Source organism: Enhydra lutris, unplaced genomic scaffold (genome assembly GCF_002288905.1).
Source record: "Enhydra lutris kenyoni isolate GAN:26980312 unplaced genomic scaffold, ASM228890v2 scaffoldscaffold31, whole genome shotgun sequence".
Classification (NCBI taxonomy): Eukaryota; Metazoa; Chordata; class Mammalia; order Carnivora; family Mustelidae; genus Enhydra; species Enhydra lutris.
In genome coordinates, this window is record NW_019154115.1 from 1402607 (window position 1) to 1430426 (window position 27820).

General features: G+C 34.9%; 1 protein-coding gene across 2 annotated transcripts in view; it reads right to left on the reverse strand.

Moving 5' to 3' along the window:
* LOC111153232 (pseudopodium enriched atypical kinase 1) overlaps positions 1 to 27820 on the reverse strand; it is a 300842-nt gene that overhangs the window by 151078 nt on the left and 121944 nt on the right. The window contains exons 4-5 of one of the 2 annotated variants that reach the window (XM_022512129.1): positions 21985 to 22066; positions 4939 to 5106 (exon numbers count right to left, since the gene is read on the reverse strand). The gene's annotated coding sequence lies outside the window, so the exon portion shown is untranslated. The remainder of the gene's footprint in view (positions 1 to 4938; positions 5107 to 21984; positions 22067 to 27820) is intronic. The other variant, XM_022512130.1, reaches the window with a different exon arrangement.

Consider the following 27820-nt stretch of genomic DNA (forward strand, 5'->3'; position numbering starts at 1 on the left):
TCTTGCTTATTTGACTATACTTGAGAATATTTCTAATCTCAGTAGTAAAGAGTTTAAAAGAAATCTAATGTTAGAGCAGATGTCAGCCCCAAAAAGTAACCATTTTCCCAAGGAGTCTTTAAAAATACATTTGAAAACCTACAGAATGATGGAAATATATTCTTCCAAAACACAATGCAGATTTACTACGATGACAGCAGCACTCTGGGTAGCAAGAGAACAAAGCCACAACACAACAGCAAATCTCCACAACTGACGAGAGTATATTATCTACTCTACTGTGTTCTATTTTATTTTGAACTCATATGAAAAAATACAATTAAATATCACACATCAACGAAAGATGCAAAAGTGCATCAATGAAAGATGCAAATGTACAAATGCAAAATGTTACCATTTATACTGCATATTGTTTCTGAGTACACGCACTGTAAGCACATATTTCACCAACCTCATAGAGCATTTTCTCTGGAAAAGGAAGGATAGGAATGAGATTGGAGAGTGATATAAAGAGGATTTCAAGTGTTCCTAAATTGTTTAACTTCTTTTAGCAAGAATGACAAAATGTTAGCATTCATTTCATTCTTAGTGATGAGAGAAAGGTGATTGTTAAATTATTCTGAATTTTTCTTAATTCTTGGAAATTTTTATAATAAAAAATTGTTAAGAGAAATAAAAATAGCACCTGGTTATGTTTTAGCTTGGAAGTAAAGCAGATTTATAAACAAAGAAAACATGAGGAAGAACCTTCTTTCTTGGGAGTAGTGTCTGACCAAAATACATTTTATATATTTTAGTGTACGGCTTGAAAGAATACTTGAAGTGATACTGCAATTTCTGAGTAATATTGGGCAAGTAAATTTGTTTCCAAGGGCTTTCATCCCCTTTTAGGTTAAGAAAAGGTATCAAAATAAAATATCTCAGATAACCTCTTCAACTTTAAAAGTCGATGACTTTTTCCCCTTAAAAAAAGTAAGTATGTCTGTGCACATGTTATTTCCTTTGCCTAGAATTCTTTTTCTCTAGCTTGCTCCCTGGCAGTAAACTCCTATTTATCCAGTAACACTCACAAAGGATTCCTTTGTGCTTTAGGACATCTTCCCTCACTCTTCCCAGGTAGGGAAAATGACTGTCACAATTCTCTGCTCATATTTTCATTAAACACTTGACACACTGGTACATCTATTTACACATTTGCCTGCCCCGCTAGACAGTGAGCCACTGAGGACAGACCCTGTACCTTATGTGCCTTCCACAGTGACATGCTTATAGCCAAGAGAGATGTAATATAGACAAACCACTTGATGCTATGTTAGCATGAAATAAGTTTAAAACTTTTTACCTATTGCAAATATTATTTTTCCCAAGTAAATATGTGATGAATGAATGAATGAGTCAGTAATACAAAATGGCATGAAGTTTACTCCATTGTCAGGTATGCTGATAATCCGACAAGGGGGCAGGAGTAATCCAGAAACTCTCTCAACATTCTCTCCAGAAGAATCCACAGGATCATTTTGAATTTTATAGCCTCAGTTTAGAAAGCAAGGTTGAAATAACTTTTCTTGTTTTATCTTTGCTTTTCCTCCTATTACACAGTCCCCCCGCCACAAGAGGAACACAAAACACTCCTTATTTAAGAAAAATCTCAGAAAATTGAGATTCTGAAAAGCTGCTATAAATAAGTAACATATTCGATCATATTTTGGGGGTATCATGCAATTGTCTCAAACAGTTCATTCAACCCCTATTCTCAAATGGGGACTGACTACAATTCCTTTGGTGGAGGAGGGACAGTGATATGAGGAGGGGAGAAAGAACTTGGTGGAAAATGGCAAATAATATATGAAAAACCTTGCTGAGATTTGAGGAATTGAGTTAAACCTACACATTCATTTGGGGAAAACTGGTATCTTTAATATGCTGAGTTTTGGTGATAGGCTTAATCATCTTAAACCCTGATGACAGGTTAATGTACTTAGTTTTCTACACTTAAAATATGAAGTATCTATTTGAAGGGACCATATGTAAATTTAACAAAAAAAATTAGGCCATGGGTTCATTACTACTTTAGTCTTTAGGGATAGTATCAGTTTCTGAGACTAAAAAACAATGAAAAATTTCCAGGGATAAAGGTAAAGGCAAATAAGACTTCAAGGGATGACAGCTGAGAGGTCATTTTGCATTTCCCCCACCCCTGTCTCCTACCTTTCTCTGTCTTCTAAGTCTCTAACTCAAATGAAATATGGATCTACTGAGATCACCTTCAAGTAACTTAGCCTTTACTTGGGAGTGGATCATCTTTTATACAGTAAGTAACATTTTAAAAACAATCGAAATAATGATAAATTACTGACAAAGTGAAATTGATGCTGCAAAAGGAACATGATACATGCCACGAGGGAGCATAACTTCACAAAGCTGAGATGAGCGCGCCACTAATAATAAGTATTTGCTAGCTTTCACTACATAAGCGAGCAACTGCAACACATTGTAATGAGTATTTGTAAACCAGAACATACTTCCGGTTAAGAGCTCAGGCTGTGGAGTCAGACAGAACTGGCTCTACAAATAACAAACCTGATGCAGGGCGATTAACTTTTCTGAGAATGTGTTTCCTCATATGTAAAATGGAGATATTCAATAAGACCCATGTCAAATACAGTTGTGAAACTCGAGATAATGCACATTAAACACTGATCCCAGTGCTTGGCATACGGTAATCACTCAATACACATTAATCACTATTATTTTTAATTCCTTTTTTTCTGTGCAAATTTTACACAGAATTCCCTTCATAAGGAGAGTTTTGCAAAATAAAGGTGCTGTAGAGGATGTTCTAAAGGCCTACCAAGCTTTATAAACTTAAGATTCTAAATGGATATATTGTTTGGAGTGGTCTTGTACTCTGCAAGAACATATCCCCAAGAATCATAACTTTAAGCTAATGAAATGAATTTAGATAAAACTGGGTGTTTGACTCCACTTTAACATCATATAGCTAGAATGTTTAAATATTAGCCTCTTCAAAGTGTCCATGATAGTTTGCACAATTAGAAATATGAACTCCTATTGAACTCCCAATTGTACAAGTTAGAAATCCTGTTAATTGTACAACTAGAAATCTAATTCCATTCCTTTTTCAAACATCACAGACTTGCGATTTTAGAGGCACTTAGCTTGAATGAGGCCAGAAAAATTAAATATGTAAATACAGATGGTCTTCTTTAATTCTATGTACCTCATGGATGTGAGTTACATGACTTTTGAACTGGGCTAGAATCTGGAGAATCAGTTCAGTTCTTCTATTTTGTAGAGAGGTCGAGTTCTATCCTAGTCTGTTCCTTGATAACATTATAACACCGAAAAAAAAAAATGGCAGTGAGAAAAGTAGAAATTAATACTTGGAAATATCCACTATCTAAAGATTTCAATGATCCTATCCATGGTTACCAAAAATACTGAGAGACAGATTTAATGGAATTAAGAGTTTAATAAAGAGTGGTAAAAGTTACCACAGTAAAAATTCTGACAATATTGTTTGTTTTTGATGTTTAATGTATTAATCTCATTAATGAAACTATGGTTATATAAGATTATAGAAGCAGACATAATTAAATGGGTAAAGAAAACTGAGATCATCACCGAGGAAGACAGAATATGTGATGACTTTCTACATACTACCTTACCTGTGTAAGTGAGTATTCAGCACTTTAATTTCTTTAGTGTTTCAAAAGTTACTTTCTTCAACTTCATTTTTTAATGGTTGAGAAGTAAAAAGAATTTACTGGACATTTAGAAAGGGCTAAATGCTACTACATGGGTGGTAGTGACAAGAACATGGAGAAGTGCTAACTATAGCCTACATAGAGGTTTAAAGCAACAATTGGAGAAGTTTTTTTTTTATATCAATGTTCAGATTTTGGTTTTTTTTTAATCAAGGTTAATGTTAGCACAGGAAAGAATAATAATAGGTACTCTTTATCCTGGGTTACACTTGTCAGTTTGAATAAAGCCCTTGAAATAGGTGGTGTATTCCTTAGAATTATTAGGACTAGCAATTGATAGTGTATTTGATTGATTTTCACATACGCAGTTCACCACAGGAACCTAGTTTTTAGTCAGTTGCACCCATTCACTACCAAGATACAGTGACTCAAACAAATGCTTACCGTCAAAATCAAATTAGTACACTAGCAATGAATTGTTCACTAAGATGCCTTAAAAATTTTGCAAACATTTTAATCTTTACCAAACATGCACTGTAACAATTATGGCCTAAGATCAAGGAGATTTAAGAAGACTGACAAGCGGTCTTAAGTCTTTCTACAATTGCTTTCTGTTCTACCTGAAATGCAACAGTCCTTGTAATTTCACAAGAAGAAATAATTTTATAATCTTTTCCAGTTTTTCTCTTCTTTTCTACTCTGGATTCTTGTTTCTAAAAACTCTAAATTCCTGAGGAGGGGCAAAGGAGAAAATAATGATTAAATAAAAAGATGTCAGGTAGGAAGGCAAAAAGATCAAGAGTAAAGAAACTAAAAACAAAAAGAAAGTTAAGAAAACAAGACTAAAAAACCTTTGCATATGCTACCATTTCATGCTGCCCAAGTTATTTCTATGAAAGGAAAAGTATTTGGTGAAGAATGGACCTATAAATAGACTAGTACTATGCTATATTTCTACTCAAATAAGCTTATCTGTTTCTACATTAAGGAGTTCATAACCTGGGGAAAAAACAACAATTCTTTTGAGCACTATCAGGGTCAACATTAAGGGCCAAAACAAAGACCTGACTATGCCAAATAAATTATAAAGTTTTCAGCTTTATCTATACTTTGGTATTTGTAGGGTAAATATTTAAAATTAAAAAGAAATCCTTTCAAGTCATATAAAGTTCTCGGTGGAAGTGTAACACGATATGAGAATTCTGGTTACCGTTTAAATTTGAAGTACTTCATCCATTATGGTGACAAAGGTTAAGGTTTTAGCAGCTATCATTACATTCATTTAAAATTTCAAAGTGCTTTGAGTCCTTCCAGGATGAATTTACTTTCTTCCTTGCCTTGGATTCCTTAACTTATTTTCTGAAGACTGCAATGTTTACTGCAAGAGAAAAAAATAAAGAGCTGAATTGGAGAGTAAACTAGTTTTAGACACACTGGACATTTTTCTTTCCTTTAGAATGTTCTTAATTTCACCCTCACTCAACAGTTATAATTAGTCTTATTCATTTAAGAAGTAACTTCCTTACTTAAGTGGACACATGGATAGAATCCTACACACTCAATTAAGGACCAAGTAATGTATAAGAATCAAACTAGCAGTGATGCACTTGAAACTTTCTAAGACTTCACTTGATTGTCTTTGAACATTTCTGTTTTCGGCTATGTAAGGGTCAAAGGTAAGAGCATTAATCGAATGAGAAATATTAAACCTTACTTCATCTTTATAAAAATCCAATTCTAAAAAAGTAACCATGTCCAATTCTGATACACCCTTTGTAAAATATAGAAGTAGGTATCTCCAAATGCAAAAGCTTCTCCAGCTACTTTGCAATTTTACTTTAGACTCAAATATGAAACATATTTATAATTTGGTATACAAGGTATCCCCTAAAAGTAAATGAACAAATTCCTATCTATTTCTGAGTCTGGGACACCAATTTTATGTATGTTCAAACAAGCACAACCCCTCATTTATTTTCTATGTAACACAAGATATAAGAAAAATAACTATAAGAGTTATGTAGAAAGAGAAAGAGAAATGTAATTATTTTTTTTATTTTGATTCCTGATTGTGCTTATTACAGAGTTGAACCTTTCAATAAATAAAAATTAAGACATCAGAAAGGCATTTTAAAACGGAAGTTTCTGTTTGTGTACCATCAAACAACGTCTAACTCCAACACGGTTGGGTTACTCATGATGAAAATAACACCCAATGTTTTTACAATGATTATACCTCTACTTCATGTGGCACATAATAATATTAACAATAACATAATAATAACATAACAATAACATAAGTGGCATATATGAGGATTATCATCAAGGAAGGGTAGATAGATAGATGATAGATAGGTAAACAATGATGTCCAGGATAACATACACAGTGGTAAAATTACTCAGTCTTCTTTCCATTATTACAGGAGTCTTTCAAAAAGAAAAATGCAATTTATGCCAATTTTACTTTGAATGTGAAAAAAAATTGAACACATGGGTATATACATATTGGTAACCTAGCAAAGTACATGGTAGTAGAAAAGTATTTTCCCAAGGGTAGGTGTTTGGTCAGTGGCAAAACTAGAATCTCTTCCCAATGTAGTGTTCCATTATCCTCCTATAATCCATCCTGCTTTCCTGTCCTCTCAGCTCCCAAATTATTTTTTCTGGATAATTTATTTTCAGACTTGTAGGTATTCCATCATAATATAGCCATTGAAATCTTACCCAAAGAGACATAAACAGTGTTTAATTAAACCTTAACATTTCATATGTGCAATCTGTAGACAGGGTAGAGTTGGGTCTTGTATTTTTATCCAGTCTGAAAATCTGACTCTTAATTGGAGAGTTTAGTTCATCAATATGTAATACGATTACTGAAATGAGTGGACTCAAAACTACCATTTTGTTGTTTGTTTTCTATTTCTATTGTTTCCTGATTTTTGTTTTGCTTTGTTTCTATTCTACATTTTTCTGCCTTAACTTCAGTTAATCAAATACTTGCAATATTTTACTTTAATTGCTGGATATTTCTATTAGGGTATGATACTCTAAGAATATGCATCCTCAAATAACCACTGTTTACTTAAAATTAATATTGAATATCATGCAAAGCATAAGAATCTTGCAATGATATCATTCCATTTACTACAAAACCCTTTTTGTTAATGTTATCATATATCATACCTCTATTTCTATTATAAAACCCAGAGTAAAATGGTTTTAACTTTTGCTTTAAGACCTCAGCTTTCAAAAAGAAAAAAAAAGTCATCTTTCTTCTAAAGAAAATAACAGAAGGAAAAAAAAGTAAGCATTTTATATTTATCGTTTTTGGTGGTTTTCATTTCTCCTAAACAACAGTTTCCATTTGGTATCACTGCCCTTCAACTTAAAAACCTTCTTTTATTACTTCTTACATTGTAGGTCTGCTGACAATGAATTATCTACTTGTTTTAAAATCTGAAATCATCTTTATTTTACCTTCATTTTTGAATGACATTTATAATCAGTATAACATTCTGAGTTGAAAGGTACTTTTTCCCCCTCATAGCTCTTTCAAGATATATTATTCTTATTCAAGATATTTTTTGGCTTCCATTATTCCAATAAGTTGGTAGTCATTAATATTATTGTTACCCTGGTTACTCTGTGTATAAGGTTTCTTTTGTTTTCTGACTGTTTTCAAGACTTTTCTCTTGATATTTGGTTTCTAGAAGTATAACTACTATGTGCCTAGATTTAGTTTTCATTTATTTTTCTTGGGGTTCATTGAGCTTCCTGGCTCTTCAAATTAGTGTTTTGCTAAATTTGGTAAGTTTTCAGTCTGTAATTATTTAAAAAAATTTCTGGTCCATTTTCTCTCTTTTCCTTCTAGGTTTAATATACATGAGGTTGACTGATTGTAATCCCACTGGTCACTGAGCTTCCGTGTTTTTTTTTTCTTTTAATCTTTTTCTCTGTTTTTCAGAGAAAGATAATTTCTACAGATCTGTCAAGGTCCCCTTTTTGCCATCTCTCATCCGCTATTAAGTCTATCCAGTGAACTTTTTATTTCCGGTATTATATTTCCAGTTCTATAATTTCCTTTTTATTTTTAAAAAATAGTTTCTAAACAAATGTTGGTGAGGATGTGGAGAAAGGGGAACCCTCTTACACTGTTGGTGGGAATGCAAGCTGGTATAGACACTCTGGAAAACAGTACGGAGTTTCTGTAAGACATTAAAAATAGAGCTACCCTACAGTCCAGCAATTGCACTACTAGGTATTTAACCCAAAGATACAGATGTAGTGAAAAGAAGGGGACATCTGTACCCCAATGTTCATAGCAGCAATGTCCACAATAGCCAAACTGTGGGAGGAGCCAAGATGTCCTTTAACAGATGAATGGATAAAGAAGATGTGGTTCATGTTACAACGGAGTATTACTCAGCCATGAGAAAGGATGAATACCTACCATTTGCATGGACATGGATGGAACTGGAGGGGATTATGCTAAGTAAAATAAGTCAAGCAGAGAAAGACAATTATCATATGGTTTCACTCATATGTGGAACATAAGGAATAGTGCAGAGGCCCACAGGGGAAGGGAGGGAAAACTGAAGGAGAAGAAATCAGAGAGGGAGACAAACCATTAGAGACTCTGGATTTCACAAAACAAACTGAGGGTTAGAGAAGGGAGGGGGGCCAAATGATGGGGTAACCGGGTGATGGGTATTAAGAAGGGCATGAATTGTGATGAGTGCTGGTGTTATATGCAACTGATGAATCGTTGAACGCTACATCAAATACTAATGATGTACTATATGTTGGCTAACTGATCGTAATCAAAAAAATAGTTTCTATCTCTCTCTCTGCACAGACAGTCACCATTATATAATAGCTGGCTTAAAGTTACTGTCCCTTAACTAACATCCATATTGACTTTTTTTCTCAACTATGGGTAATATTTTCCTAGTTCTTCACATGATTAATAATTTTTTATTCTATACTGGACAATACAGATGATATGCTATAGAAACTCAGTATTTTGTTACCCTTTTTTGAAGTATGTTAATAGTTATGTTAATAGAATAGTTATGTTAGTAGAATAAATAGAATAGTATGTTAATAGAATAAATCCCTTAGGGCTTATAGTCCTTACTTCTAAGACAGGACCCTTCTAAGATTTCAACAAAAACCCTAATGTGTTTAATAGGACTCAAACTTAAAATCTGATTAGAAATATCACCTGAACAACTTCTCAGGTCAGCTATCATTTTCCTCAAGGCTCTATGGAGTCTCCTCTACACATCTGAATTTAGACATCAAACCATGAAATTAAAAGGAATACAAATGCAAATTTTGAGGCCCCCCTTTATGCTGTATCTCTTTCTTTTATGGGCATTTTCACCACTGTATTCCAGGACAATCTGCATGAGTTGTGTATTAGATAGTGCTAATCTATCAATAGTGGATTCTTGATTGCAATAATTTTATCTAGTTTTTTGGGAGAATATTTTTGTAGAAAATAGACTCTAAAGTGTTCAGAGTGATAAGGTCAGCAACTTACTCCCTCAAATAAGTCAGGAAAAATTATTATTTTTACAACTTGTGTGTAAATTTCAAATTATTACAAATTAAAAAGAAAAAAACCAAAGTATCAATAGGCCCTATCCCAATACAGCTCTATGTTTAAAAAGAAAGTAATTCTGTAGTGAAATAAATTGAGGTAAAGTTACTCACTGTCTTCCTTTTAGCAATTCATAATGTATATTACCATGTCAAATATTTCTACAAATCATGCATTAGCCATACTTTCATTTATTCATCTTTCCAACCACAAATAAATTGTATACTTAGGGCCTACTGTATGAAAGGCAATGGTGGAGAGATAAAGAATTAATAAGGGAGGCAAGATCTCTTCTCTCATTGAGTTTCCATTGTAATACAGAAAGAGACAAAGACAAATAAGAACTAATTTCAGATGCTCTGAAAAAAATAAAACTGGGTGTTAGAAAGAGATTGGGAAGGTATAGATACTTTTAGATAGTGCATCAAGGAAGACCTCTGAGGACATGATGTTCAAGTTAAAACTGAATGAAATAAGCCATACATGCAATAATTTAGAACAGTGTTCCAGACTTAAGACATACATGTCATGAGATAGGAATGAACTTAAAATGTTGATGGAAAAGTTTCTGAATTACTCAAACAAATGAGAATTTGTGAGAAATAGCACACTCATCAAAAAACATGGTCAGAAAGTATAACTTCCAGTTATAAATAAATAAGTCTTCAGGGGCTGCCTGGGTGGTTCAGTGGGTTGAGCCTCTGCCTTCAGCTCGGGTCATGATCTCAGGGTCCTGGGATCGAGTCCCGCATCGGGCTCTCTGCTGGGCGGGGAGCCTGCTTCCTCCTCTCTCTCTCTCTCTACTTGTGATCTCTCTCTCTGTCAAATAAATAAAAATCTTTAAAAAAAAAAAAAAGTCTTCGGGATGTAATATACAGCACGGTGACCATAGTTAATAATACTGTATTGTATATTTGAAAGTTGTTAACAGAATAAATCTTAAAAGTTCCCATAAGAAAAACAATTCTGTAACTTTGTGTGGTGATGGATGTTACCTAGATTGTGATGATCATTTTGCAATATATATACAAATATCAAATCATCATGTTGTATACCTGAAATATACAGTTTCACCTAATATTAAGTTGTATGCCAGTTACACTGCAATTTTTTAAAAAATGAGGAAACTGTCCTGATTTTAAACCTATTTATTAATTCCTATATAATGAAAACAATAAAATAATGATTATTTTAAATTCTTAACTTTTTTTTTTAACTAACTATGCCAATTGCCTGAGGAATCCCTGATATAACCTTTGACATTAAAAATCTGTCAAAGCAGGGCACTTGGTTGGCTCAGTGGGTTAGGCATGGGATCTTTAACTTGGGCTCAGGTCATGACCTCAGGGTCATGGGATTGAGTCAGAGGGGTAAGTCTGCTGGAGATTTTCTCTCTCCCTTTCCCTCACACCACTCCCATCTCTAAAGTCAATCAATCAATCCATCAATCAAAACATTGGCTCCATATTATATGATCTTGTTTACTTTGCTATCTAATAGTAGACAATAGTTCAAATAAAAATATCACTTGAAATTAAAACACAACACTCCACTAAGATCCTACAGCTTACCCAGGAGCTTTTTAATAATTTAGAGCAGGGACTGTCACACTATGACCCAGGGGCCAAATCTGACGAGCCATTTATTTATGTATAGCCCACAAGGTAAGAACAACTTTTGCATTTTTAAACGGTTGGAAAAAAAGACAAAGAGTATTTTGAGATGTAAAAAATTACATGATATTCAAATTTTGTTGTCTAGAAATAAAGATTTATCAGAACACCGCTAGCTCATTTTTTAATATATTGTTTATAGCTGCTATTGTACTCTCAGAGGCAGAATTGTTATAACAGGGACCATATGGCCCACAAAGTCTAAAATACATTATTTGGCCCTTTATAAATAATGTTTGCCAATTCCTGGTCTAAAGTATACTGAACATGTTTGCACTTTACAATGATAGGGTTAATACTTTAAAACATTACATCAAATGATTCATTTAAGTACTTACCCACTGGTATGTTTAGTGTTTTGTGTTTCTAATGAAGTTTTAAGTAATAATTTTATATTTAAAATGACCATCCCATTATATTGAATTTTTACATATTCAAAAATTCATTTTCCTCATTTGTGAGATTTATGAGGTATGATAAATCATTTTCCTTGGGTCAGTTTCTGATTTAAAGTTTGTAATGGACTTTGAATTGAAAAATAAACAAACATTCCTACAGTTGATAAAAGATCATTTATAAGAATACTGAGGAAAAGTGAATCAATGGTTAAATGTTAGGTAAAAAATCTGCTTGAGAGCTTCAGAATTTTGTAAAGGCGTTAAGTATTAAAAATTCATTTTGGAATGATTCAGTTTCCATTTCTGACCATGAGAGATTCAGCAGGTCTAGAATAATCCTCCCACTGCAAACAGCTAGAACACAGGATAAAATACAGGAAAGGCCTATTTTCAGACACAGGCAGTGCAGGACCGTGATCCCTGAAAAAAAAAAAAGGAAACAAACAAGGCAAGGCCTACCATCACCCAAGCTTCTCAGCCAGGAAACAATTAACCACTCCTGAGCAGGGAGGAAGAACCAGACAGAACCCGGCAATCTTGTTGACTTGAGGAGACAGAGAAAAAAGTGCAAGGAGGCCAAGGTGGCTAGAATTTATGGGGCAGAGTTCCAGAGAGGAGAGAAAGAGTTCCAGTAATTTCAATGAGGGTTCCCTAGAGTTTTTAGCTAAATAAAAACCTGTACATGAGAAGAGTAAAATTTCCTTAGACCAGCTAACAAGAATATCTAAGGAAAGAAAGTTACCAGGGAGTTGTAAGACAAAGGCTTCTCAGAGCTGACATGGGGCCAAGATTTCAACAAAGTTCCTTCAAGCAAGAAGGGAAAAACTTTGTTGAATATACAAGGCAGTAGTGACCCCAGAAGATCAACATCACAGAAGCAAAAGGAAAGTAACCCTAGAATAAAAGCTACTATAGACCCACCTGAAAGGACCTTGAAAGCTTAGGAAAAAATCAAACTAATATGCGATTTATAATGCCAGTCAGGAAAAAGTCCAACACTCTTTAAAGGAATGCCACAAAATCAAGGACTCAACATATAAAATTCGCAAATATGTGACATTCAGTTAAAAATTACTGGACAAAGAAACAGGAAAATGTGACACACAACCAGAAAAAGATCAGTCAATAGAGAGACACCGACCTGGAAATAAAAGGCATGGAGGAATTAATGGAGCAAAGGCATTGAAAGGGCTATTACAAGTATGCTGCATATTCAAGAACGTAAATGAAAACAGGAATATAGTGAAGAGAGAAATGGGGGGTTTTCTAAAAGAGCCAAATAGAACTTCTAGCAATTTAAAAAATATAAATACAATATTCAAAATCAAAATTTCACTGGATGGGACAAACAGTGGTTATGCACTGCAGAAAAAGAGATCAGTGAACTTCAAGACACTTTGGGGCACCTGGTTGGCTCAGTCAGTACAGCATGTGACTCTTGATCTCAAGGTTGTGAGTCTGAGCCCCACATTGGGTGGAGAGATTACTTAATAATAATAATAATAATAGGGGAGCCTGGGTGGCTCAGGGGGTTAAGCCTCTGCCTTCGGCTCAGGTCATGATTCCAGGGTCCTAGGATCGAGCCCCACATTGGGCTCTCTGCTCAGCGGGGAGCCTTCTTCCCCCTCTCCCTCTCTGCCTGCCTCTCTGCCTACTTGTGATCTCTCTGTCAAATAAATAAATAAAATCTTAAAGAAAAAAAAAGTAAAAAAAATTTTTTAAATAATAATAATAATAATAATAAAGAAGTGCAGAAAGAAAAAAATGACCATGAGGCAATGGAAAAATACTGTTATAAAGATCTTACATTATTGAGAAGTGATAGAATGTTATTTAATAATAGAATGTAGTAAGCTAAAAAGGCACAGTATAAATCCTAGAGCAACCACTAAAATAAATAAATAAATAAATAAATAGGTAGAACAATGAATAAGCCAGTAGGGGAATAAGCCAACAGGGAAGATTAAATAGAAAAGTATAATTAATTCAAAGGAAGGGTTAATAGAAAACAAACAGCAAGATGATAGATTTAAACCCAAACACACTGATAAATAAGTTAAATGTTAATTGTCTAAATAGTCCAATTAAAAACCCAATAAAAAAGTAAGATCAATATATGTTAGCTATCAGAATCCCACACTAAAATAAGGAAACAGGTTAAAAGTAAAAGTATGGAAGATATACCCAATAAATCAAAATCTTAAAAAAGCTGGAATACCCATATTGATACCAGATAAAATAGAATACAAACCAAATATTACCAAAGATAATGAGGAACATTTCACAATGATCAAGGGTCAATTCATTTAGAACACAGAATAATTCTAAGTGTGTATGTACAGAATACCAGAAGTACAAAACACATGAAGCAAAAACTGACGAACTGAGGGGAGAAAACAAACAAGTATACAAATACAGTTGGAGACATCAACATTTCTCTCAGGAACTGGAAGAACAGGTACAGCGAAAGATAAAGAAGACTCTTCTTTCTTTTCTTTTATCAGCAAAGATAAAAGAGTACTAGAATAGTACTCTCAACTGAAATGGTATTTATAGAATATGTAAACCAACAAAAGAAAAATATAAATTTTTATACTGCCTATGAAACATTTACCAAGACAGACCATCTGCTGAGCCAGGAGTAAGTCTTAAGAATTAAAAGGATTGAAACTATACATAGTATGTTCTTTTACCACAATGGCACTAAATTAGAAATCAATAACAAAGATATCTGGAAAATTCCCAAACATTTACAAATTAAACGACATACTTCTAAAATAACTCAAGGGCCAAATAAAAAAATCACAAGGGAAATCAGAAAATATCTTGAAATGAATGAACATAAAAAGGTGCTTTGAGGAAATTTGTAGTTTTTTATGCTTTTATTGGGGGGCAAGGTCTAAAACCAATAACCTAGGCTTCCACCATAAAAAGCTAGAAGAAGAGGGAACAAATTAAATCAAAATAAGCAGACACTAACAAAATGACCAAGAATAGGAATCAATAAAACAGACAATTGAAAAACCAGAAAGATGAATGAAACCAAAAAAAGGTTCTAAGAAAAAAAAAAAAAAGTCAATGAAATTGATAGACCTCTAGCTACACTGAATGAAAGAAGCCAGAAATCATCAATATCAGGAATGAAAGGGGGAACATAACTTGAGAGTCTACAGATATTAACAGAACAAGAGACTATTATGAATGATTTTATGACAATAAATTTAACACCTAAGATGAAATAGACAAATTCCTTAAAAGACACAGATTACCAATACTGACTCTGGAAGTAACAGATAACTTGAATAGCCCTTTATCTGTCAAAGAAATTAAATTTGTTTTCTTTTTAAAGATTTTATTTATTTATTTGAGAGCGAGCGAGCGAACACATGAGTTCCAGAGGCAAAGGGAGGGGGAGAAGCAGACTCCCTGCTGAGCAGGGAGCCAGATGTGGGGCTCAATCCCAGGATGCTGAGATCATGACCGGAGCTGAAGGCAGCTGTCTAATGGACTGAGCCACCTAGGTGCCCCAAGGAAATTAAATTTGTAATTTAAAAATGTCCTCACAAAGAAAGCTCCAAATTTTCAAATGGCTCACTGGTGAATTCCATCAAACATGTAAGAACAGAAGTAATACCAATCCGACATAAATTCTTCCACAAAGTAGAGGAGGAACATTTCCCAACTGGTTTTATATGGCCAGCATCAGATTGATTCCCAAACCCCAAAAAGGCATTTTAAGAAAAATACACCCAATATCTCTCTCAAATATAGATGCAGAAATCTCTAACAAAATAGCAAGTCAAATTCAGCAATATATAAGAAGGAATGCAAGGCTGATTTTACATTTTTAAAAAATCAATGTTATTAATCATATTAACAGAATAAAGAAAAACAATATGACCATTTCGATAAACACAGAAAAAAATTTAAAAAATTTCCACACTCATTCATAACAAAACTTCAGACAATTCAGAATACATAAGAACTACCTTAATTTGATAAAAGGTATCTGTAAAACACTGACATAATATTATTTACTAGTTGGATGTAGAGAAAGGTTCTGAACAAAAGGGGACAACTTGAAATAGTTTTCTGGGGGGACAGGACTTACTGTGCCCTATTTGTAGTGAGAGCTACACAAGTTTGTACATGTGTTAGAGCTCACAGAGTAAAAAAGTCAACTTTACTGTATGTAAAAGTTTTTAAACAGCAATAATAAAAACCATTATTTCCCCTTACAATTTTTGACGTTCCATCATCAATGATTTAACAGTTAAGACAGAGTGTTCTAGTTCTACTACTGCCACTACTTGGTTGATACTGAGTGACTTAACCTCTTACATTTGGTGTCTCAATGAAAGGATATAAGGAAATGATCTCCAAAGCCTCTCTCTATTCTAAAACCTATTCCTATTCCATGCTTCTGTTACATTTTTACTGCCCCAAATTAACAAGGAACACAAAATATTTCTATGCACTCAAGTAGATTCTAAGTTCTTGCTTCAGACAATGTCAGCTGGCTTTCAATATTCTCCGTTATTGGTTTTATGTGATCTTTTTAAGGGGCTCTGAACATTTCACCTTACTTACTAGCTTTGAGCTGCTAATCTTTAGATAATACCATTCTCCCCTATTTGAAATAACCAGGCCTCAGACTATAAGGACTATGGTTTCACATAATATGATAAAGTGCTTTTTAAAAAAAACCCTGAATGGAAAATCTAGAGTTCCCCAAATCTTTTGCAATCTTTCGTATCTCCTGAAGAAGACCTGCAGACAAGCAACATCTCAGGCTACAATATCTCTCTTTCTTTCTTTCTTTTTTTTTTTTAAGATTTTATTTATTTATCTATTTGACAGACAGAGATCACAAGCAGGGAGAGAGGCAGGCAGAGAGAGGAAGGGAAGCAGGCTCCCCACTGAGCAGAGATCCCAATGCGGAGCTTGATCCAGGACCCTGGGATCATGACCTGAGCAGAAGGCAGAGGCTTTAACCCATTGAGCCACCCAGGCGCCCCATGGCTACAATATCTTTCACTGAAATGTTGTTTATATATAAAGATGAACAAAGTCAGCAAGGGAGCTTATACAATTTTAATTTAAAAATCAGTGTTCATAGAAAATCTGATTGTAATTAATGGTCTTTGGTTTACATTGTCCTTGGAGATAGGTTCTCCTAAAAAAAGACCAAAGGGCAATCAACTTTTTAAATTATGTTCAACTAGCCAACATAAAGTACATTATTAACAACACTCTCAATTTTACCCAGCAGAATAATTTTTGAATACTTATGAAAATCATCCAACCTTCTCAATTTGAGAAATGAAAATAAATGGAGGTGGCACATATATATGCCAACAAATACTCAATTAACTCTACTTGTGTGATAGTATTTTTCTCTGAGTAAATTCAAATACCCAGGCAACGACAAATGGACTGATATTACAAATATATGCCAACAGATTCGGTAACTCCACTTTATCACCTATATTTCTGGTTTTTAAAAATATGAATCGACTCATTTAACTCTTTAAAATATACACCAAGATATAAAATGAAGTACTGACCTATATTTGTTAAATAGAAATACATTTAGAAAAAGAAAAACAAATAAATATTTTCTTATAACTCTACTGCCATATTAAGCTTTAAGAAAGCAGCAAATCAGTTTCTTACAGTTCCTTGGTGTCGGATCACACTCACATACAAACACACACAAATCAACATCTTTGTATTTCCCTCGCCATCACCCTGAAATTTACTGAACATGACATCAAAAAGTATCTGAAATTTCCCATATTTCCATATGTCTAGTAAGAACTGATCTCATATTAGAAAGTACCCTGGCACAGAAACCAAATTCCATAGAATAAAGCAAATCTATATTAATGTTGAATAAATCTCCTGGCAAAACACTTTATTTAGTGCTACCAGATTTGTCAATAAGACAGAAAAATACAAAGTGTTCCAACTGTTTCTTTATAGAAATAATTAGCTTAAAAATCCAAGACTTAATCTATTAAAACCATTCCTTTTGAATCACATAGACCATACACATACAGAGGGAATGTTTTAATGTGAATGAGACACCAGCCTGGAAGCCTGGCTCCTTAGCAGTAATGCCAAACAAGGGAAACACAAATCACAGGAAAAAGCCCAGTCACCTTTAAAAATTTTAAGCCTTCAGCTAAATATCAGAACTTTACCATGACCCCTGAATCACAGCTGGCCAACAAGAAGCTAACTGTAGTCCTTAAAACTCACTATACTCTGGGCAAGCATGACAGTTATATTATAATAGGCACAGTTTAATGAAAGTGTTTATATCAGGTGTTGGAAGTTTCTAGGAGACCAGCTCCTGAGCTATAGCAAAACAAAAATTAAGTATCAAGTACTATGAAGTGGCCTTTTTGGGTTTTCCTTTAAAGAACTTTAAAGTGGATCAGTTCAGCATCTGCCTTCAGCTCAGGTCAAGATCTCGGGGTCCTGGGATCGAGCCCCACATTGGGCTCCCCACTCAGTAGGGAGTCTGCTTGTCTCTTTCCTTCTACCCATCTCCCTCAGCCCCCTGCTCCTGCTCTCCCTCTCTCTTCTGTCAAATAAGTAAAATCTTTTTTTTTTTAAATAAAGAACCTTAAAGTGGCAGTTGAAAAAAACCCTTGCACAAGTTTTGAGATCAGACACAAAATTAAGAATTAAAGACCAGTCTATTCAATTCGTCCTCAAATGCCATTTCTCTGAATTCCATGGATCTGCAATGGGGTGAGAATGGGAGTGGGCTATGAGGCAGAGCTTGGTAAGACCATCAGCAGCTGGGCAAGAGAATCTTTAAAAGGACTCTCAAGGAAAAAAGATTTCAAGAACATTCTTCCTCTCTAATTTACGTCAAATCTTATAATGTTGCTTTCAAATTTTTTTTCTACATTTACTCCACCTTCATTGCTTTCCTTTTTGATTAGAACTGTTCCATTACTTCTATAGAATATCATTTATAATTTTAAAAAACTTTAGTAAAAATGAAAAATAGAAATTTTCTTAATGATAAAATTGTAATATCCACAGCGAAAGCAACATCATAACATGCAATCCAAAAAAACAACAGCTCATTTTAAAGGAAGGACAATTTGGAGACCAAAACTGTAAAAGAAAAACTGCTAACATCCATATACAAGTTTTAAAACAATTTTCTTTCCAATTAAAAAAAATATAGGTTGTTTACAGAAAGTTACCAAAGTAGGCAGCATTATCTACAATAGCCAATTAAGAAAATAGCCCAAGTGTCCACTGACTGATGAATGGATAAAGAAAATGTGGTGTGCATACACACACACACACACACGGGAATATTACTCAGTCCTAAAAAGGAATGAAATTTTACCATTTGCAACAACATGGATGGAGACAGACAAGTATTATGCTGAGTGAAATAAGTCAGTCAGAAAAAAATAAACACCATATGATTTCACTCACATGTGGAATTTGAAAAACAAAACAAGCAAAAGGGAAAAAAAAAAGAAAAGAGGCAAACCAAGAAACAGACTCTTAATTACAGAGAACAAGCTGATGGTTACCAGAGGAGAGGCGGGTGGTGGGGGCAGTTAAATATGGGATGGGGATTAAGGAGGGCACTTGTTACGATGACCGCTGGGTGTTGTATGAAGTGTTATATCACTATATTATAGACCTGAAACTAATATTACACTGTGTGTTAACTAATTGAAATTTAAATAAAAACTTAGAAAAACAAATAAATGAGGAGCTGCCTTCAGCTCAGGTCATGATCCCAGAGTCCTGGGATCGAGCCCCGCGTTGGGCTCTCTGCTCGGCTGCAAGCTTGCTTCTCCTTCTCCCACTCCCCCTGCTTGTGTTCCCTCTCTCGCTGTGTCTCTGTCAAATAAATAAATAAAATCCTTTTAGAAATATAAATAAAATAAATAAATGGACGGATGGATGGATGGATGAATGAATGAATAAATAAATGAATGGAAAGAAGGAAGGAACCAAGGTAAAGCAATTTGTTGTTTAGCATCCAGGTCACTGGCACAGAAACAGGTAACATTTCTAAGGGACATGTCCCTACTACAGAGCAGAAACAGGGGGGATAAAACACCAAAAACACCTCGTATCACTAAATGCAATGAAATAAATAATTGTGTGAACCTTAGCTTCCTACACTTACTTATTCATTTATTTTTTCAGGATCCCCTTCTAAATGAAGTTTAAAGTTCCCCTAGCTCACCTACAATTTTTTAACACTTTATTACAAAGTACAGTTTCCGTTTGAATTATTTTGTTAAGGATAAAGCAACTTAACTATTACACTATTGATAAACACAACAACACTAAAAGTCAGTTCTGCTTACTTCTAATCCAGGAATAAATGAAAACAAAGTTTAAATCAGCTCACAGACCTCAGTTTTTGCCACCTCCTTCCCTCTCTGTTTCTGCTATTTATACTGCTGAGATCAGTCCACTTTCATACTGGGAAATGTCTGCTGTTCCTGCTTGGACTTACTTCATCAATCACTGAATTCTCACTTTCTCATACAACAGGACTCCATCACAGGATATAATTAATCCCACTAAGCAAGCAAACCTCTTAAACTTTAGGCCCAGCTATGAGACCTTGCACAAATTCATTTCTATAAAAATGATAATAATATTTAATCCAGAAGACTGAGGTGAGGCTCATATGAGGTTAATGTACGTGAAAGAGCTCTGAATGTTCGAAGTGTCACACAAAGGTGAGGGTCTCTGTTTCTTCATCTGTCATATGGGAGGATTCCCTTAGCTGATCTCTAAAGACTTTCCTTCCATCTCTAAAAATTCTTTGATATTTACATTTGAAGCACATGAAACTCTTCTTACTGAGATGGTAACTTTACATAGCTGTAAAGAGAGGTAGGGAACAATCAGCTCAACCTTCTCATCTCACAAAAGGAGTCCAAAGGCAGGCTAAGGAGCCTGCAGACCAGAGAAGTCAGTAGGAAAGTTGGGGCGGGCCGGACTGAGACCTGAATCTGTGCAAAATCCCTTCTGGCATGTGATACTGTTCACTATTCTGGGAGCTTGAAAATCCCTCTTTACCACGGCTTAAACAATTACCTTTTCAAACCGGTTACAATGAAAAGTTCATTAAAAAGATGTAAACTTTAAAAATAGTAAAATAAATAAAATAATAACAGTAATAAAATAAAAAGATGTAAATATTAGTTTGGTGAAAATGACTTAACCGCTTATAGTCCAATTGAAAATGTTTACAGATGATGCTAACAGCGAGGGGGTCAAATCAAACTGTCCAGCTGTTCATTTGGCTTGTGTGATATTTAAGCCAACGGGCATGAAATAAATGCTATCGAACCTTTCCTAATTAAAGACTTTTAATTCTGATTTTGTTACTTACTAGCTGTGTGATCTTGAGCAATTTATTTCTCTGAGTCTCAGTCCCCTCATCTTCATTTTTTTCAAGTTTTTTTTTTAAGATTTTATTTATTTATTTGACAGAGAGAGAGAGAGCTCACAAGTAGGCAGAGCAGCAGGTAGGGGGTGGGGTGGGGAAGCAGGCTCCCCGCCAAGCAGAGAGCCTGAAGCAGGGCTTGAACCCAGAACCCTGGGATCATGACCTAAGCTAAAGGCAGAGGCCCAACCCACTGAGCCACCCAGGTGCCCCAAGTTTTTTTTGTTTTGTTTTGTTTTGTTTTTAAGTAATGTCTACCCAACATGGAGCTCGAACTCAAGATCCCAATATCAAGAGACAGGTGTTCCTCCAACTGAGCCAGCCAGGTGCCCCTCCTCATTTTTAAAACAAGGATAATACCAAGGAGTTCACCTAGTTATTGTGAATTAAATGAGCTAATTCATGTGAAGGCTCTAGAGCAGTGTTTGGCACATATACTTCTCTTCTCCAATCTCCTAAACTTCAAGGGAATTTTCTCTCCTTTTTCTTCATCAGAAAGATTCCTGGGGGCACCTGGGTGGCTCAGTCATTAAGCATCTGCCTTTAGCTCAGGTCAGGACCCTGGGTTCCTGGGATCCAGCCCCACACTGGGCTCCCTGCTGGGTGGAAAGCCTGCTTCTCCCTCTCTCACTTCCTCCCCCTGCCTGTGTTCCCTCTTCTCACTGTTTCTCTCTGTCAAATAAATAAATAAAATCTTTAAAAAGACAAAAAAGATTCCTGAAATTAAATTTATGAGGCCTTTCTTGGTTCTCAAATCAGTTATTGGCAACTGTACAATAACTAAACCTAATTAAAATGAGGGGCATTGTGACCTAATAGAAGGCAAATGAGGTTTGGAATGAGAGAGTTTGAAGAGCTTTTGACCTTGAGCAATTTACCAAACTTCTCAAAGCTTCTTATCTGAAAATGAGACTATTATCTAGTTTTTTATCATTCTGTCTTTCCTATTCAAAGAGACATTGCAAATGCTTTGAAAAGGGCATCTCTTATTCATCTTTCTCTCTTCCATAGTAAGGTAAGATTCAAAATTATAAGATTTGATGCTGGAATAAGGCAAGAGGTTGAAAAAAGGGATTCAAGGCTAGAATAAATGTGTGACATTATGAAAAAAGGAAGTACCAACCCAGTTTAACTGGCTCCAACTGTAGGCATTATGTCATTGCTTCCTCTTCTTTCCTTACAAATGGCCCTCAAATATTCTTTTCCTACAAGAAGATGCAAAGTAGGAAATAAATATTAGTGAAGGTTACTTGAATCATACTTTAAAACTGAGCATTCTTTAATTTCCCATTAGGCAGAGACAAACTGTTACTCGTGCTACTTAGAGGACTTGTTTTAGAGGACTTGTTTTCAAGTCCTCTAAGAGGTGTTTTACTTTAGGAAACACTATGGGTTTAAGTAGCCAAAAAAGTAACCTTACCTCAGAAAATCACTTCTAATGAATAACAATACCTTGTTAAAAATAACTACTCAGGACAGGACTGCATGAAGCACTGTAGTTCACTATATTATGCAAAAATATTTCTAAAACTAAGTTCTTAATCTTCTGAGTGAAGGGAGAGTGGTGAGACATAAAACTATGAGAATCTAATGAAAACTGTGAATTGCATTTCCCCAAAATGCATATACATGAATCATATTTTGCATATAATTTTAATTGAGACATTAAACCCAGTCATCTAGTCTGTGAATCTCTAAAACCTGGTAGTAGACTCTGAGGAATAGTTTCTGAGTTATTCAAAATCATGGATTTATAGGATTTTAGAACCATAAGCAATTTAGCACTCATCTAATGCAAACTGCTAATAGAAAAATGAAGTAGTAGTGGCCCAGAAAGTTAAAAAGAATTAAGTAAAGGCTTACTGTACTCAGGAACAAAGGTGTCCAACTACTATGCTAATCTACATAAGACCGACCATACAAAATTTAGGATAAATCAGAGCCTTTGGTTTAGAATAATTCTCACAGTGGAACCCAAACAGAAGACTGGCAAATGGTCTTTTGGTTCCAAACATCAGTGGTGGTTAAGATAATGAATTCTGGAGTTTTTCATAGGTGTGTGAAAAAGTTGATTAATTCACTTAATCTAACTTCAGGTTCTTCAAATACAAAAATGGAAATAATAAAACCCACTTATGAAGGATTATTTTAGAGATAAAATCAGATAACATGTGTAAAGTATTTAACCCAGTGCTTAGTGCACAGTAGGTGCTTATGAAATGATACGAATTAAAAATATTTCTAGGGGCGCCTGGGTGGCTAAGTGGGTTAAAGCCTCTGCCTTCCGCTCAGGTCATGTCATGATCCCAGGGTCCTGGGATCAAGTCCCACCAAGCCCCACATCAGGCTCTCTGCTCAGCGGGAAACCTGCTTCCCTCCTCCCCCGCCTGCCACTTTGCCTACTTGTGATCTCTGTCAAGTAAAAACAAAACAAAACAAGAAAATAAACAAAAAAAATTTTCTTATCTGCAACAAAATGGATGGATCTAGAGCATAATCCTAAGCAAAATGACAAATACCATGTGATTTCACTCATATGTGGAATTTAAGAAACAAAATGAGCAAAGAGAAAAAGAGACAAGCCAAAAAACAGACTGTTAACTAGACAGAGAACAAACTGGTGGTTACCAGAGGGGAGGTGAGGGAGGTGGATGGGTGAAATAGGTAAGGGGAATTAAGAGTACAGTTATCATGATAAGCACTGAGTAATGAAGAGAACTAAATCACTATAATGTATACCTGAAACGAACATAACACTGTATGTTAACTATATTGGAATTAAAATTTCTTAAAATTAATACTTAAAAATTTTTCTTATCAAGTCATGGAATTGGATAAAATATGAAACAAGTCTCTAAGTAAATGAGATGCTTTGTAGTTGAAAAAAATAAGTGGCAAACATTTACTGAGTATCTTTTACATAATATACTATTAAAGGTATTGATTGAGGATGTAGAAAAGATAAAATTGTCCTTTCAAGAGGAATTAGGTAAAGACAGAGTTTTCTCTTCATTTCTGTCTTGGGTTTCTCTTTTTCCTTTTCCTCTTAGGGTTCAGCTTTTTTGCATACATACTCTGGGTTCCCACCTGGACTAGGAGGACCCCCCTCACATGATAACCCCTAATTCTGACCTTTCACCTGAGCCTCAGACTCCAACATCCTGTTGTTTTTAGATATTCCCACCTGAATATACCATAGGTAAAAACTCAACATGTTCAAAAGTGAGCTTTTCATCTCTTCCTAAAATCCATCCGCTCTTTCAATCCCCTGCTCTGGTTAACAATGCAGCAGCCACTTAGACACGCCAAAAGTCTAGCAGTAATCACAGTTCACCAATCATCTTAAAACCTCATTGATTTCTACTCTAAACACTTTCCAAGTCTACTCTCTCAATTCCATCCCTATCAATAGTACTCAAATCCAGATCATTATCTCTCAATATGGCCAATTCAGTAATCCAACTGGCCCACTCTTATCCTACCCCAGAATCATTTATAATGATCACTCTAAAATGAAAATCTTGTCACAGCATGCACCATCATATGTCAGACCCTTCCATGGCTATTCTCCATAGAATGAAGTCCAAAGCTCACCCACAGAAAAAATGGACAGGACGACATTTAAAGTATTCAATGACCTGGCTCATGCCTATCTCCTCAGCTTCATTTCATATCTCCCCCTTTATCACACCACAGCCATACAGAATCCCATGTGTTCTCACGCTGTTCTCTTTGCCAATATATCCTTATCCTTTGCACGAATAGGAAATTCCTACTTGCTCTTCAAGGTTCAGGTCCAGTATCACTTCCTCTGGGAAGCCTGCCCAGAGTATACTTCCCTACCCCACTAAGCTCACACATCATTACAACAAGCACACAGGAGACATTTGTTACACTGAACAAAAATAAAAATTAAGTGAAGTAATGACACAGCAGCAATTAATTCATAAAAACAAAGCCAGTGAGAAGAGAAACTAGTTGGATTGTAGTGTTTCTCTGGAGAAAATAAAATTTTGATCTGAAGATTTGAGGAGTATTTATTCACAGATTGGTGGAAGAGAGGAAACAAAAGCATTTGAGTGAAAGAGAGATGGACATGAACACATTTAGAGGAGAAATGTGTATAGTAAGGCTGGAGGGATAGTCAACAGCAAATAAAAACTCATAAATATTGCCATCCTTATAAAGAGGTTTAGGAACCACCACCAATAAATCACCAGACTTTTCAAATAATTTTCTCTGAAACTATATGGTATACTTACCATTTACAGTTATTACCTTACACTTCTATTAGAGGGATATTAGTTTAGAAAGATATCTTCATCTTTTAGTTAATCCCTTGCAATCTATAGGTTTAAGAAAGTATTCCTACTTAATTCACATGTACTGAAGAACTTTACATAAAATCCTAAAATTATCATATATCTTTATGTTGCATGACAGTTTGCTGAATTGGAATAAGTTAACATAGACTCTTTCAGGTAGGTCAAGGGCTAGTCAACCTTACTAAATATTAACCTTTATTATGAGAACATTAGATTATTCCAAGTCAGAAGAAGAAACTAAAAATACAGGAAGCTTAATATTCAAGTCAACAGGAATTAAGCTATAAATATTTTGTTCTCTGAATGCAGAATAATTAAAGAATATCAATCCTGAAACTTAAATACAGAAGTCATAATGCAGACAAAGAAGAGATCTATGAGATATTCCCATATGTAGAGTGAAGATTAAGGTCATCTACCAAGAATAAAAAGAGGAAAAAAATTTTGTCATCTCTGAACTACACTTAATGACAAAATCTACTGCTTGCAGTAAAGACAGAGAACATTCACTCTAATACATTAGTTAGAAGACCACACAATTAGTCAAAAGGAAATCAAGTTAGAAGCTTAAGCAGCACAAGTAAATCAGCCACCCCAAACGGAAGCATCTCTAAATGGAATTCTGTACCATTTTTATTTTATATATTTAACTATATAGCTGTATAAGATAATAACAACCCAGGGCATATCTTCTATATCAAAAAGAAAGGTGATTAGAAAACAGATATATGTTGACAAAGCACAGAAGCACTTTGGAGCATAAAAGTTATTTGCATGGAGTTGTATGTCTTCTTGCCCTTGACTCTGTAAAAGCCAATTCCCTGCTTTCAAGTTTGCAGACAATAAAAAGTGAGATACAACGCTGAATGTTAATTTTCAACATAACACTGATGTTATGTCAGAAGATATGGATAATTCTCACTCTCACATAATACCTGTTATGTTAAAATATCCCTACTGATACGAACCAACGTTCGTGAATGAAAGGTGGAAAAATTCTTTTGAGCTGTTGTCTTCAAGCAAATTGACAGATGTTAACGCACAAACACTAGTGTTCGATTATGAAACCCCCTCACACATAAACACCATTGTAAAATAAATTTCTCTAAGAGAAGAGGGACTGAAAATGTTACAAGCTTGCTAAAGAGAGTAACACCAAGCTATAAAAGAAACTGGCAGCCCAAGAATATGATGTTGACAACCACGTTATGCTCAAGTGTGCTATAGATGGTCATTTAGATGCTGTCAGCCAATGTCATCTGAATGTCTTCAAAATTCCATTTTATGAAAAACCTGCTGACTTAGGGAAGGAATACAGAATCAACTATCTGATCTAAAACAGCAAACTGTTTTTGTCTGATATATATTTATCTTTCAACAAGAAGAGAGAGTTATATATTTCTTGTGATGATAATCTTAATCATAAATTGGAGCCAAAGTCTACACTGTACAAATGTAAGAACTGTTCATAAAAGAGTAGCAGATTTTATGTTCATACACAGTCAATTCTTACTATTGTGGTAGTTATGTTCTATAAAGTTTTCATAAACGCTGCATCAGTGAATACTGTACTTCTACTGTTTCTAGGAAATGGGAAATACAGGGTGAGCCTCTGATTATAACATTTTCATCAAATGATCAATACATAAATTTTATTTTATGTGTATTTCACTTAAAAACATGTTATTTAATAAATATTGTTCACTCATTAAAGTCTAACTCAATAGTGTTATTCATGACTGAACAAAGTTTGTCTAACACAAATAATGTTGCCATAAGGCATATCAGAACTATGTTGTATTTAGGAACAGCTCTTCTGCACTTTGGAGAACATGTTAAACAGCCCAAAAAGGCACAAAAATATGAAAAATGTGGCACTAAGGAAATGGAGAAAAGGACATTAATTTATAGCATGAGAGTTAAAATAAGAAGGCAAATGTCACCTTGTTCAACCTCAGCTGAGAATGTGCAAATCAGGCAACTCATTTTTTAATTTTTTTATTTTTAAATTTTTTAAAAGATTTTATTTATTTATTTGACAGACAGAAATCACATTAGGCAGAGAGGCAGGCACAGAGAGATGGGGAGGCAGGCTCCCTGCCGAGCCAGAGAGCCTAATGCGGGGCTCAATCCCAGGACCCTGGGATCATGACCTGAGCCGAAGGCAGAGGCTTTAACCCACTGAGCCACCCAGGCACCCCAGGCAACTCATTTTTTAAAATTAATCCTTACATCCAATGTGGGGCTTGAACTCACAACCCCAAGATCAAGAGTCACATGCTATACCTACTGAATCAGCCAGGCCCCAGGCAACTGATTTTTTCACCACTCTGAATACATCTACAAATGATCGTGGAAGCACCAAAATTATTGATTTGGGGGCTGCAAATAAATTGTAGCAAGTAAGGGAATTTGCAGAAATGAAAGCAATGAAGAATGAGGATCAACTATGTGTGTATATATCCCTGTGTATATGTGTGTATTTGAATGTATGTTTGTGTGTGTATATGCATATGACACATCTGAGAGGAAAGAAAAGTTGTGGGACTCTAGTATGAGACTCTCCTGAGGTCCATTTCTGTATTTCCACTTGGTAAACTGGATACCTCTTCCTGAATGTATTATGCGCACTTC